Source organism: Anthonomus grandis, chromosome 11, assembly GCF_022605725.1.
Source record: "Anthonomus grandis grandis chromosome 11, icAntGran1.3, whole genome shotgun sequence".
In the NCBI taxonomy this organism is placed as follows: domain Eukaryota; kingdom Metazoa; phylum Arthropoda; class Insecta; order Coleoptera; family Curculionidae; genus Anthonomus; species Anthonomus grandis.
This window is the reverse complement of record NC_065556.1, coordinates 13,317,182-13,328,780: the sequence shown is the minus strand read 5'-3', so window position 1 is coordinate 13,328,780 and position 11,599 is coordinate 13,317,182. Positions and strand designations below refer to the sequence as shown.

Below are 11,599 nucleotides of genomic sequence, written 5' to 3'. Positions count from 1 at the left end.
GGGGCATTATGCGGGAAAGAGTTTTAGAGCAGTGTCTGAAATGTTTTCAGTTTATTTCCCCACCACGCCCATTCCGTCCATTTCAACTATTAAACGTATTGTCAATAAGTTCGAGTCTAAAGGTACCGTAATAAATAATTGTAAATAGTTTTCTATGTTCCGCTCGGCGACGCACCACCCGGTATATGCTTTTCGTTTTATTTTGACGTTTTAAGTATGATCTACGTCTCCTTAATAAGTCTAGTAATTTTTTTTAAATTAAAATGTAACTTCTTGTATATTCAAAATTTGATAAGTATCTTGTTGAAACTGTAACTTATTAAGAATTATTATAATGATGCAGGAAGAGCATGTACTAGTAGAACACCGAAGGTAGAAGGAGCTGTACATAAAAGAGACAAACAATTAGAAACTAGAAAAATATTAGGTGCATCAAAATTTGTAAGCATATCTATTATAACCTTATTACATTTAAATTCTGCACGTAGTTCTTGCAGCATTTAAATCATATTTCCATGATATTTTCATTTAAAAGTTAATTTTTTCAGGTAGTACCTTTAAAGGCTCGTAGTGGACTCAATTTTGATAGCTTGATCCTTTTTACCGATGAAGACATTTTTAAGTAGATCAATCAACAATTCAGATAAAATACAACGGAAATGGCAACAAAATAATGTTTGTAGACCACAAGAATAGATAATGCTGATATTTCTTTAGTTTTGAAAAAGAAATAAATTTACTCGTAATCAGCGTTAACAATGGCATCTATAAAATTATTAAAGTGTATTTTCGAATTAAGAAGAAATTTTGATGAGACTGGATTACTGAAAATTTGAAAGATAAGTATATTTTATTTTTAATTTAATTTAATTTTACTTTAATTACCTTGATAACGGTAGTAGATATAACTACCGAAACGTTGGTTCAAATTAGGTATTTTAAAAAAAAGTAGGTCTTCTTGTTATTTTTTATCGTTTTTTAATTATAATATTCATAACAAAGTTAGGTAGGATATTGAAAAGAAGAAACGAGCTCAGAGATTAATAGATTGTACCTCAGCTCCTAGGTATATAAAAAAATCTATTATACCTCAAGTAAATTATTGTATTTAAAACTTATTGAACTTAAATTAAATTAAGTATATCGAACGGTATCGTTACAGATTTAAGTTCATATTTTTTTTTAAATACGTCAATAAGTCTATTTTCTTCTTCTTTTCAATTGTTGAGCGTGTGAGATAAAAATTTCTAAATTGATTTTTGCTATAAGTGACGTAATACCCAATATAATAAGTAACTCATTATGAATTCGTCACAACAATACAGATTTTACTTAAAGTATATCTGGTCGGCATAAAATAGCACGTTAGTACCCGTAACTTCTCCCTCCTTAACGCTTGGATACTGTAGTCTTTTCTTCTTCTGTGATCGCATCATAGACGGCTTCATTCTTGGATTTCAATAACAATTTGGATGTTCCTTAGTTTACCAAAGATCTTAAGATTATCAAGTTTAAAGGGTAACAAACCTATAGTTTTAGAGCTAGCCTTTGGAATATACTACTTTATTCAAAGATCAGCTTCAAAAGCGCAAGTGGAATAAGTTTTTAGTATTATGGTAGCTTCTAATTTGGATGTCCTGGATGTTAATAGTGCAGTTGGGTTAAGTTTTATTACAAGGGTATCTTAAATTAAAATATTGTCCTTGTTCTTGTCTAAAAAGCTGCTATTTTATCAATTTCACCTTAAATAGGAAAGTATCCAGTTGCATCAAAAGGTGACTATGACTATATAATATTCAAAGGGTATTAGTTAACATTTTTCTTAAGATATTCATTTCTGCTAGTTGTACCTTAAAGCACTAGATAGTAGATCTTTTTTTCTTTCTTTTGATCTAGGATATTTTTAATTTTTATATTAAATTCAAATACATTTGAACCATTAGTTTCTTTTTTTAATTGGAACAATTTGGATTTATTTCTATTAGACTTGATATATATATACATATTAACGAGAGTGTGTTCACATTGAAAAGAAAAGAAAAGCATAGAAATATCTAAAAGTAGAGAAAATATCTTTACTTACGCCTAGGAAAAGATTGAACAAAGTACAAAATTAATCAAATTACCATAACTTAAGTTATTTCTAGATATTTCTCTTACCTACCTTGATCATATTTTTCCAAAGATCAACGATTGATGGTTATCTCAATCTGACAAATATTTAAGGTATTTTAAATGCAATTTTTTTTCGATAATTTCTGATATATTTATTAATAAACTTTTACATTTAACGTGCCAAACAGTCATTTCAAAATAATAAATCACAAATATCTTTAAAACAATTCTTATTAACTAGAAACCTATTGTCTCGCGTTTAAGCAAAAAAACAGATTATCTAGCATTCATCCTTCATAAAACTTTAAACCCTCAATAACTATGTTCTTGGCCTAGTTACTAAAACTAGGCCAATGGCATGCATAGAAAATCGCAAAGTGTGTAATAAAAGATTCAGGGTAGTTTACACCATTTATTGTACGTACACAATTAGCTGTATTTTATAGGCTCTTTAAAATAATTGTGTAATGTGAATTTTTAGCAATGATTAATAAATATGTTTGATTAGAACATTGATGGAATTATTATATTAATGTAGAAGAAAATGAGAACCACAGCCAATTTCATATTCAATGTGATCCTAAACTGCCAGATGCCACAATCATTATTTTGATCTATTTAACTTTAACGCTAAAGTAATTAGTTCGCAATTTGTTAATAGGAGCTTCAAACGTCTGTAAAAGATATTCTTCTTAGAAATAATTATACAAATATTAAAATATTATCTACTAATACTACAATCGAAAGGCATTAAATAAAGAGAGAAGTATTTTACTTTACAGTTTATCTTTTTAAATATAAGAATTTTTTAAACCCTTAAAATCATATTGTTTTTAACTTTGTACTTCGAAAATTCGTGATTGAGATCCCATTAACTAGGCCAAGGGTAATTGTCAGAAATGTTCAAAATGCACATCAGAGGAGAAAGAAATCATGTTTTCGGTACAACCTTAAGGGGATAAAACAAATTCAACAATCAAAATTGTGTAAGTTACAGATTCTATTACCAATACCTGTAATACTGATTTGTTACGGAAATTACTCAAATAATTTTACTTATTTAAAGCACAAGTGATACAACTGGTTATCCAACTAAAGTTTAGTGATTCTTTTGACTTGGTTATTTCTATCTTTAAAACTAATAAATTATAGTATCATTTCTTAAAATGAACTGGTGCAATACTTTATTTATCAAACTCATTTTCTTATATACCACACTGGACCAGTAAGTAATTCACGTAAAATCTGCAATCGAGTAGATTCATTGATTTGCATAAAAACTTTTAAAATTCTGCATTTCATACACTGTTACCTTGCTGGAAAGGTCAGATTTCAACTAAAACTACACTGTATTAAAAAATACCCGATCAGTATGGATAACCTAAAATGGATAACAAAAGTATGGATAACCAAATATAAATTTCCTTACTTTTATTGTCTTTTTTGTTGATCGCTCAAGGCATAAACTTCTTTACTGCAAGCATCACATAAACTAAAATAATCATAAATTTTAAATAAACTCCAGAAAACTATTAAGCTTAGTTCTATCTTAGAACCTTTAACGTTTTTAAATATTTAAATTATAATTCTAGAGTTAAGTATAAGAATACTATGTGTAGCTTAGAGTTAGAAAGTGGCACTTCACAATATAAAAAAATCCACAAATGTTAATTATGGATCAACTCCTTGAGGCAATAAACATGTTGTGTATAATGAGTTTTGCTTATATTTAAAACCTGCTAAGAATATCCTCATGCATAAAGATCTTGGTAATCCCTTAAAATTGTTTTTTTACTTTTCATTCTTTCAAAAATAATTAGTAACTTGCGCAAATTTCAAACAATGTCTTATTTGAAAGCAAACAATATTCCTAGTGGTGTTTGGTGTATAAAACACCTTCATATAAATGATGTGTGTCAATCAAATTTTTAGATAATGCTGTCACTGTCTAATTACAATATTCACCACTTAGTCAAATATGTCTTATCAGAAAACAAAATGCGATCTCCTAGAAAGCATGATGCATGCATGCAAGCATCATGTTGTATTGCAAATAAAGATGTTAATTAACTTTCAGTTATGTCAAAAGCCAACCGCACTTTAACGTTTCAAAATTGAACACCTTGGAGGATGTTAAATTATCCCTCGTTGTTGACGGCATGACAAAGGAATATATCCTGGTATCGTATAGAAAGTATTAATTCATACCAGCCACTCTATTATAGTAACATGTCGCTGTTTCAAGCCACTCATATATACATCTCCATAAAGTTTACTTCTAGATCAATGACGATGAATTATCTAAGACGTTCGACTATGTAAACAGCTTCTGAGTCGGAAGCTTCATCATTAAGGCAATAGAGGCATAGCATCATCATTTTTCTTATCTTACCTCAGGGACATTTTGTAAATTAAACCCGATAGTTTCAATAATTATTAAAGTAAAGACAAAAACGTACAATATCGCGCACAAACTGTGCATTTTCTTTAACTTATATTATTAATACAAAAACGTTTTCAATATATCTTAAAGCTTCTATCTTTCATACTTCTACCACTTCTATAGGGTGGGCCATCTATTGGTCTCATTTTGATTAGATTATTAAATAAAAAAACAAAAGTTGATTTTTTTCAACGAATTTCGCTTTATTTGATACAGTGTTTCTTCCGATTAACTATGGAAAATTATTTCATTTAAATGTTGGCCACGGCTGGCTCGGCAGTAGTTCATCCTGAGACACCAATTTTCAAGCACTTTGTCCACTGTTTCCTGGTCAATTTGGGCAATTGCGTCACGAATATTCTATTTCAAGTGATCAATTGTTTGGGGATTGTTGGCATAAACTGCACTCTTCAATGCACCCCACAGAAAAAAGTCTAGCGGCGTCAAATCGCAACTGCGAACAAGTCAATGGACATCGCCGAAACGGCTAATCACATGGTTGTTGAATCTTGTCCGCAGAAGGTTGATGCTACGCCCGGCGCGGCGCGGCGGTATAACAAGTTGCGCCATCTTGTTGAAATCATAATTCGGCGAGATCGATATCTTCCTTCTTAGATCTTATCTTAGATTTGATATCTTCTTCTTGCCGCAAGAAGTTATCATGTTGCGATAACGTTCACCATCGACTGTCAAGGCGCGACCCTCCACATTTTCGAAAAAGAAAGGACCAATCACGCCACCACTTCAAAATCCACACCACACAGTGACTCGGGCTGCATGCATTGGCTTCTGTACGACGACATGTGGATTGTCCGTTCTCTAAATTCTGCACCTTTGTTTAACAATAACGTAGCTGCCGAGGTGAAAATGCGCTTCGTCAGAAAAGATGAATTTTCGTGCGAAATTTGGGTCATCGTTCAACTCATTTAAATCCCACTCTGCGAAGCGTAAACATTGTGGAAGGTCATTCGGTTTCAATTCCTGAATGAGTTGGATTTTGTACGCAAGCATACCGAGGTCTTTGTGCAAAATCCTCCTCTGAGTGGTTCGTCAAATGGTCACTTGTTGACTTCTGTGCCGGGCCGATGTTATAGGGTTTTGAAGAACACTTTCGGTCACTGCAGCGATTGTCTCAGCTGTACGCACCGGACGTGTATGCGGCACACGTCTGGCATCGACCAGCATCCCAGTTTCACGAACTTTACGCACCAATTTTCCAATAGCACGTGCGGTGAGCGCTTCATTTCTTCCAAATTTTGTACGCAATTTTCACACTGTTTCACTCATGAGAAACCCACAATCAAAATAAGTTTTCAGTATTTCAAAGCGTTCTTCTAAAGAAAACCGATTCATATTTGTTCAGCGGAAGGTTAGAACTAATCTATAATCAACAACATATGGTGCTAAAGTTGACATCGCCACTATCGACAGGTTGTTAAAATCGGACCAATAGATGGCCCACCCTTTATGTATGTGATATTTTTGGGCACAGCGATTTTAATTGGTTCTTCTAGTAAAAAGTCACTTATCATGTGGTCTGAATAACTAGAATCAACATACAAATTATGTGGTTTTCATTGCGTCCATTTTTGACATGGTTAACCATTAAAATTTCTAAGTTTTCTTCATGACCTTGACCTCCTTACTCACTTGTTCTTCCTGCTGGGCGAGGTTGCATCTGAACTCTTAAAATTGGCTTCGAAATAGTCCTGGTTGTTTGGCTATAGCTTCTAAGTTGACCTTAAGATGGCTTGTTCCTTCCTTCAACATTGCTTCTACTTCTTCTTTATGGAAACATCTATATTTTGTTTCTGTTTTGCTGCAATCTCTTGAAAATTTTCAAAACCGTCTACATTGAAAGCAATTTCTTTCGGCCATAGATGCTTTAGAACCAGTTGTCATGTTGCTTGTCAAATTCTGCAATTAACTTTCCTTTAACGAATTTCATAGTTAAATTTAGCACATTTTCTAGTACACTTAGTTCTCTTTCAAACGATGGGGGCAATCTTAAAAACAAATTACAGATTAGATCTTCTTGGCTTACTTAAGTACCATCATCTTATTTATCGGATTATATATTCAAATGTTAGAATTTCCCATGTCTTATACGCATATGTATAACTCCGCAACCTTAATTGTGTGTCATTTACACATTGAATAAGCATTTTGCTTTATCATCCTTCCTCACTTCTTCAAGCTTATTTGGATCAATTTCAATATCAGTGCATCCTTTAACTAAAGTTTTCGAGAGTATCAATTCCATTCTAAACTTTAAAACTAAATCAATTGTGAAATTAGCACCATTCAAAGGATCTTTTAAATATTTTTTTAAGTCTGCCATTTTTTCGTTTCTTGGTACTTCAATTTATGATGAAAAGTCTTCTGTGTTTTGCATGTGAATTCATCATCATTGATTAGATATTATACATCTTACATACATCTACTCTTAAGATTAAATGTTGAAAGGTGCCTAGAATTTTTTTGTAAAAAATATCGCCGAGTCATATATAAAATCTACTTAAATGAGTTTGGGGAGAATTATTGATTTTAGAAAGTAAACAAAAATAAAGTAAATATCAAGAAACTTAATATCTAAACTATTACAGTAGATTAGTATGTCAAATTCATTCCTTACATCCACAAAAATAATGGAAGTTGCTTGATAAATGTTTACAGCCTGTACAATAATGGAGTTACAGGAATGAAATAAATTAAGGTGTCATGAGGAAAATACCGCTAAGAGCCGATGCGCCTGGAATAAGAATCAATATGACCTGGAAAAAAAGACATTATTATTAGGAATTATATAGGAAGATATAAAAATAAATTATTTACGCTAAATACGGCTCACCAAAATATTACTGATTTTCATTCTATAGACTGATGAAACTTATTTATTGAAATATTTCTAAACTTTTTATACACATTAAAGTGAAAGTTGCTGTACTCTTATTATTACGGATAAATAACACAAATACAATATTAAAACAGCATTATAATGAAACACTATTTAGTTTTAGCCAATAAAGTTATTCTACTTTGATCTCCAGCAAGAAAGAGTTTAGTCGTGCATGAATACTTAAACTAAATCGACAACAAGTTAGTCATTGTCACGTTGGCAACAAATAATGATTCTCCTTGATCGACTTCTTCCACAATCTTTTTTCACAACAATTTTTAACGGTACTTATTTTATATGTATAGATAAGTGATTTTTACGAATCCCCAGAAATTTCTCAGAATATGCATATTTCTCAGGCAATGGAGCGGATGGCACAGGATGTGACGCAAACTCTCATCGCACAACCTGGAGTGGCACAAACATTAATCACAGAGGTGAGTATCGCTTTAACTATATATTTGGGAAGGATATAACAATTAATAATACAGGCCATGAGCCAACCTTTATCACTAAAAATAGAAAATAGGTACTAGATTTAACTATTAGTTTAAACTATATCGGCAACAGGTCAGGAACTGGGTGGTGTTATCGGAGCCATCATGCTCAGAGCACAGAGATATACGATTTAATACTGCTATCGATATTACACCTATAGGTGAGTATAGGAACGTGAGAAGTAGTGACTGGGCCGGATATAAATCGATTCTATAGAGGAACTTACTATCTTGTGACAAAACTATAAAGAATTATGTCAGCTAAATTACAGGGCTGATAAAGTATCTGAAGCTATTTTAACAGCATATTATGAAAACTGTCCAAGGTAAAGCGAGGGCTGTCGAAGGTGAAGGGACAAGGACAATCGCGGCACACCTTGTTGGAACAACAATTACCCGAAGGGCGAGATACTATCTCGTTTCTTGTAATCTCCACTCGTTGACGACCTGTTGGCCATAATTCAACTGTGGGAGGTCGAAGTCCAAGCTTACGCAGATGATCTGGTGATCCTGTTAAAAGGAAAAAATTAGAAAGCAATGGTATAAATGCCATTTACCTGAAAAAGAAATATGAGGTAACTGAAAATGCCAATTCTGAGAGGTGAAACCATCCAATTTGCAAGGTAGGCGAAAAATTTTGGGGTAACCTAAGATAGGACGCTTAAATCAAGAAAGGAAAACTGTTATTATGGAACTGTCGCAGGATATGCAGCAAAACCTGGAGAATGAACCCAAAACAGATATAGTGGTTATATACACATGATATTCTACGGCTCTGTGGTGTGGTGGAGCAAAGCAACACATCAGCTGGCCAAAACAAAATTTAACAGCCATTAAAGGCAGGCCTGCTTGCTCATTATGGGAGCGATCAGTACCACCCCGATAGCCACTATGAAAGTACTACTTCGACTGACCCCTCTGCACATATAAATGCAGAACAAAGCCATAAGAACTACTTACAGGCTGCAGCATGTCATAAATATGGCATCTCGGCAAACAAAGTCTGGATGGAATCAACTAAACTGGCTAAGAAGGTGTGCAATCACAGTACACTTGGTATGTCATCAGACCTAATGCCAAGAAAAATACTAAACACAAGTTTATAGGTCAACATACCAGACCGAGCGGACTAGGATCAGAAACGGATGGAACTAGAGAAACCGGATATCCGAGTATATTCAGATGGCTTCAAAACCAATTTTGGAGTAGAAGCTGGAATATACTGCACTAAGCGAAGGACAGAAATATCTATCTGCTTTGGAAAATACTCATTCATTTTTCATGTGGAAGTACATGCCGTTGAAATATGTGCAAGAATGCTTAATCAAATGCAACTTGTAGACAAAATCATCAAAATGTATACCTATAGTCAGGCCGCTCTAAAAGCACTAAAAACCTCTACCTGCACATCTAGAGCAATATGGAGCGGCAAAAACAAGCTCATACTGCTTGGGGAAGGAACAAAATTACTCTAACATGGATTCTGGGACATGCTGGGCTTACAGAAAATTAGGCGGCTGACAAGCTAGCCAAAAAAGGAGCCTGATAGGTCCAGAACCAGCATAAGGCATTACAAGGAAAAGCGCTACTGGGAGGGATTACCAGAACACAATTATGCGAAGGCTTTCATACTGCAGGCAATAGGGAAGGTAACAGATACTATAAGAAAACATAATAGGAAGTATCTAAAAGCCCTAAAGGGAATGTATACCGGCCACTGCAGACTGCGTCACCACATGAATAGGATTGGTTTAGCGGAAATCGCCGAATGCAGACTGTGCATGGAAGAGGACTAGGCTGCAGAGCACATCCTATGCAGATGTCCGGCACTAAAGAGAATCAGGCAGGTCATCTTCTGTAATGCCTTACCTGATACGAAAGACATTAAGAATGTTTCTCCCAATCAAATTTTCGAACTCTTAAAGAGGGCGGACTTAATTGGGAAAGTATAAACACCTAGGAGTGAGCCACACTAGAGGTCCCAGTGGAGGGACACAAGGCGCCCCACTCACAAGAAACCCAGAACCTAGAATCCCCAGAAATAAGAATTTATTCATATTTGTAAATGCTTCATAGATATTTAATCATTTTCAATATTTATATTAATAATTTATAACACTTCTTCTTTTAAACTCACACTTTCAATTGCACCAATGAGATTTATTATCTGTGCTTTCATTGACTCTTCTGCTGACATTGACAGACAACAGATAGGGGTTGTCCTTTTTTATTACACACGACTTACGTCTTTAAAAACTGTTTCTCGTGCTGCAGGGAGGAGCGCAAGTAATTTTTTTTATTTTGAAAGTTTAAGAAGCAGGAGGTAAAGAATAACGTCTTAAATGTATAGTTCTTATTGTTGTTTCCATTGTAGGATGCCCAGAATTTTGATGGATTTGATGAGTGGTTTGATTTGATTTCGAAGTTGTTCATATTGACCAAGAATAAGATTACTTTGGGAGTCTAATTTTAGTACTATTTGCGTACAAGGAGGCCAGAACAATTATGACTATTTTAATCAACAGATCTATGTGGCGCCATCTAGCGGTAATGATAAAATAAATAGCATATCCATATTTCCTATTCCAAATAATGAGAGTAAACCAAATTCCACTTTAATCAGCCTAATAAATTCTGATTACCTTTTAAAAAATTAGTTTTAACACTGGACAACATATAAATTATAAAGGGAAAGCTATATTTAGTGCAAATGCTTTATTTTGATGCCAGATATCATACATCATCCTATGTCCAATTCATTACAGGACATTTTTTAAAATAAAAATGATGAATCTATCATCAATAAGAAATAAAGACAATATATACAATATATACCTATAGCGTAAAAAAACTAAGATTCCATTTACGATTACAAAAAAAAAAGGACACAAATGTAGTAACTACTCTGAAAAACGTGAAAGAGTAAAATATTAATCATAGGCATGTCATATAAATAAAAATGTTGTTCCTCGTTGCAAAAATTAAACCATTCAACCGAATATCTCGCGGCTGCGAACGTTACAGCTATTTTTAAAACAGTAAATTGATCTTGAACCCGTTTCCAACCTTGAACTTCTCGCGCGGCTCTCGTCATTACCACTGTTTAAAGTTCGACGCAGAGAGCAAGGCACCTATTGTGCCTGTGCTCGCTGATAAGAATTGTTATCATGCGATTTTATAGTTTATTAGTCGTATTGTTGTCGCCTTTGCTTGTGATGTCAACGCCATTGTTTGAACCCGACAATAAACTGCTGAGATCATTGTAAATTTTTGTTTTTTTTTGCTTAGGGTTTTCAATTGCTATTTACAACATTTCAGAAGCATGAATATCTTCTCTAGTTTTTATACCCTTTCATACCCTTTCATTGCAGTCATTAAAAAAGCATAAGTTTTTACTACATGTACCACTACCTCAGGTATAATCCAAGTATTGAGCATGTGAGAGTGTTTATTGTGAAGTTCCTTGATATTTTTGAGGTTTTTCGTTTTTGGCTAAAATGTGGCTCTTAAAAAGCGATCATAGATTATCACTATGACTTTATAAGAAGTTTTTTAATAAAAAAATAAGTCAAAATGACCACATATATCGGTAAAATTAGTTAATTTATATCGGTAGATAATTGAAATAAGGTTTGTTGCATTTTC

The 11,599-nt window shown here is 33.5% G+C and overlaps 1 long non-coding RNA gene across 1 annotated transcript; it reads left to right on the top strand.

Moving 5' to 3' along the window:
• Nucleotides 1–211: 211 nt before the first annotated feature.
• LOC126742525 (uncharacterized) lies at nucleotides 212–759 on the top strand. The gene is made up of 2 exons (XR_007662590.1): nucleotides 212–441; nucleotides 549–759. It is a non-coding gene; the product is annotated as an uncharacterized LOC126742525 (long non-coding RNA).
• The last annotated feature ends 10,840 nt before the right edge of the window (nucleotides 760–11,599 follow it).